The sequence below is a fragment of the Lathyrus oleraceus genome, chromosome 5 (assembly GCF_024323335.1).
Source record: "Lathyrus oleraceus cultivar Zhongwan6 chromosome 5, CAAS_Psat_ZW6_1.0, whole genome shotgun sequence".
NCBI classification, from domain to species: Eukaryota; Viridiplantae; Streptophyta; class Magnoliopsida; order Fabales; family Fabaceae; genus Lathyrus; species Lathyrus oleraceus.
Genome location: NC_066583.1, coordinates 261,586,549 through 261,590,488, shown reverse-complemented (window position 1 = coordinate 261,590,488; position 3,940 = coordinate 261,586,549). Strand labels below are relative to the sequence as shown.

General features: G+C 38.0%; 1 pseudogene; it reads left to right on the top strand.

Annotated features, from left to right (window-relative positions):
- The first annotated feature begins 294 nt into the window (after window positions 1-294).
- LOC127083730 (choline/ethanolaminephosphotransferase 1-like) lies at window positions 295-1,568 on the top strand (annotated as a pseudogene).
- The last annotated feature ends 2,372 nt before the right edge of the window (window positions 1,569-3,940 follow it).

Sequence of the window (3,940 nt, the reverse complement as noted above, 5' to 3'; positions counted from 1 at the left end):
CATGTCATTGTAAACCATTACATTTGATTCTACACAAGAAAATACAAGTCTTGACAATTTTTGACCAATTGTTGACTTTGGTCAACAGTTGACTTTTTGATCAACATTGACCAAAGTCACCCAAAATCCAAAAACTCTAAAATTTCACCATAACCATTTATTCAATGTCCATTTACAAAGAAACTACAAAGAAAATTGAATTTTGACCATTTTGTTGACTTTGGTCAACAGTTGACTTTTTGGTCAACTTTGACCAAAGTTGACCATCCCATTTTTGACCCTCTTAAACCTAATCCTTCCATTTCCATGAACCTTCTCCTCACGCTCCAACAGACGATTTCGTAGAGTTGAATGACTTGCATATCCAACTTTAAAAATTGGCATTGGATCAAAGATTAAGAACAACAACTTATCTGCAATCAGGTTGTTTTATTAGAAGTTGTGCTAAGGTTTAGCTTGTACTTGAAGCGTATTTCATAGTTTTGCATAGAGAGAATGGGTTATATTGGGTCTCATGGTGTTGTAGCTCTGCATAGATACAAATATAGTGGTGTAGATCATTCCTATGTGGCAAAATATATACTACAGCCCTTCTGGACTCGCTTTGTTCACTTTTTCCCCCTATGGATGCCTCCAAACATGATAACTCTGACGGGCTTTATGTTTTTATTATTGTCTGCAACGCTTGGCTATATATACTCACCTCATTTGGACTCACCTCCTCCAAGATGGGTTCATTTTGCACATGGGCTACTTTTGTTTTTGTACCAGACATTTGACGCTGTTGACAGGAAGCAAGCTAGACGGACAAATTCTTCAAGTCCATTGGGGAGCTGTTTGATCATGGGTGTGATGCACTTGCTTGTACATTTGAAGCACTTGCTTTTGGGAGCACATCCATGTGTGGAAGAAGTACTTTCTGGTGGTGGTTAATATCTGCAATTACATTTTATCTTGCAACCTGGGAGCACTATTTCACCAATACACTTATACTGCCTGTTGTAAATGGACCTACAGAGGGTCTTATGATAATATACTTTGCTCACTTTTTCACTGCTGTCGTTGGTGCTGAGTGGTGGGCTCAGCAATTTGGAAAGTCTTTGCCTTTTTTGAATTGGTTGCCGGTTCTTGCTGATGTCCCAACATTCACAGCTATATTGTGTTTGATGATAACTTTTGGTGTTATACCAACAGTCGCATTCAATGTTATTAATGTTTCTAAGGTTGTGAAGTCAAGAAATGGAAGTATAGCTCTTGCATTGGCAATGCTGTACCCATTGGTTGTCCTTGTCAGAGGAGTGCTTTTATGGGATTATTTGTCACCATCTGACATCATTGCCAATTATCCACATTTAGTTGTTATGGGAACAGGACTTACTTTTGGATATCTTGTGGGAAGGATGATTTTGTCTCACTTATGTGATGAACCAAAAGGCTTAAAAACCGGAATGTGCATGTCTCTCATGTATCTCCCACTCGCAATCGCGAATGCACTTGCATCAAAGCTAAATGATGGATGGTTCCTCAGTTTAGTACAGCAGAATTCTCATTAAGATCATAAGGCTCACCAATTGCAGCAGAATCAACAGAAGCTGCAGGGTGCTTCAAGTTCTATGCATTTGCCTGTTTCTCAAACTGGACCGTCTTCGCACCAAAGGGGTGCACAAGTTGCAGGATCTTTCATTCAAGATCCAAATAATCCCACTTGCTGAAAAAGCGCAGGCTGGATATCAAACCAGATGATATAATGCAGCAACAGCACACATACGGCGAAGTTCGTGAACCTGCATCCAATTATTTTGACGGTCAAAGCAAGGTTGATACGTGGAGGGAAAAGATTGTCAGTAAAAGAAATCACGGATACTTCGTAAATAACCACAACAAGCTTGCAGCAACTTAAAACCTTTCCAACAATCATCACCAATAGCACGACAATTCAGCATCTCAATTACAAGAGATCGAAACAGAAAAAGGAAAGAAATTTGGTTAAGGAATTTTACCAAACATTTGGTGTGCGAGTTGCAAAGTGGCTGATACAACACCAATTCTCCAAAAATTCTCCTACCACTATGAGATGTTCTCGTTGCAAAGCCGTTAGATACTGTTACATGTCTCCAGACTTCTCTAGTTGTTATTCATTTACACAAGCATGCTTTCTTGTAGTTCGGGTAAGTGTCAAATTAGTCACTGGAGGCAAGGTCACAAGGACGAATGTTGTCCTTTGATTACCACCACCAGGGAGGTCAACGGTGGAAATATTACCTGCAGAGCGTCGGTAGCAGAAACACAGTTTGGTCTTCATGAAATCAAAGAAAAACATGTTGAATCTTACAATGCTGCAAGAAAATCGTTTGGTGATAACTGTCATGCCACATTTACGAAACCTGTCTGTAATAATACTGCTGATGATACGTGCATAGCTTCAATTGACAGTGATTGAAAATGAAACTGTGTTGCCCCCCTCATCACGCTTGGAATCGAAAAGTCCTGTCAATATTGAAGTTAGGAATTCTAGTTCAAGTAAAAGAAGCAAGAAAAAGTCTAGTAACACTTCTGATGAGGTTGGATTTAAATCAAAAGTTCCAAAAACTAAATCTGATACATCTCATGATTTGGCGTCAAATTTGAGTGGCCATGAACACAGAAGAAAAGTTGCATCAGTTGAAAAATCAATAGCAGGGTTGGAGCAATTTCGTTCTGGTATACAGCATCCACAACCTCAAGGTTACAAGAGAAAATTCACTGCAGTAAAAAATGTACGATTAGTCCAAGCAGTAAAAATTCAAGAAATATCCCAAATTGGCATGAAGACAAAACAGAGGGAGAAAGCTTGAGTTCAGATTACCGTTCCGAAATCTAGCATCAAAAAGGACCACTTCAATTTCTGAGCACCGAAAGGACTTGGCTGGATTACTTCTTGGATCCACCATAGCAATCCGAAAACCCTAATTCACAGAACATAAATAGGGAGGAGAATCAGTGAGGAAAAAAGACGAAAAACTTGGAGGCGAAAAATCCCAAAGGCAAACCCTAATCCCAAAAATCAAAGAACCAGTATTGGAAGAGAGGAGCCGGAAGATTTAAGCACCTGATTCGTCGTCGTCATCGAAGGTGAGATTTCCGCTTGAGGTCTCTGTGAAACCGTAGATTTACGCTTTTGTTGCTTAACGTTGTTGAGTGATGGGTAAGCGAAGGGTACGCGAGAGAGAGGTTTGAGAGATAGGTGCGAGCGATTTTGAGAGCAGAGGGAGATTTCGTTGGAGAGAGTTTTGAGGTAGAGAGATTCTGGGTTGAGACGTGGGAAGAGGACGATGGGATTCTGGGTTTGAGATTTGAGATTCTGCGTTTTTCTTTTTTTCATTATTATTATTACTATCTTTTGCTCTTTTATTTAAACATTATAAGACAGACCATTTAAATCCCTTTAAGTGACCATTTAGTGTTCCCAGTGGACATTAATATTGGTATTTACCAATGATTCCATTTTTTTCTATTCCCAACCCACCAACCTCTTAAACCCAACAGCCAAGCGGCTGGGTTTAACTACTGGTAGTCCAACAGACTTTTTTTATTTATTTATTTTAGTTTTTATTCTAATGTTTAATCTATTTTAGTTTATATATTTAAAGTAGCATCAAAATAATAAATAACCATGAGTGGTCTGGTGGAGAAGGGTAGTATCATGTGTAGCTTTTTTTTTTTTTAGTATTTTATTTTTCTTTTAGCATTTTATTTTCTTTTAGTATTTTATTTCTTTTAACATTTTTTGTTATGTTTATGCTTTATTATTTTCATAGTTTCATTATCATAACATAGATTTGTTGTCTTTTAATTTCATCATTCATTCAAAACCATTTTAAAACTATAAAAATCATATTTTTCTCGATTCAATATCGAGCCCATTTTCACACCCTTGTAAGTCGATTGCTTTTTAAGCATC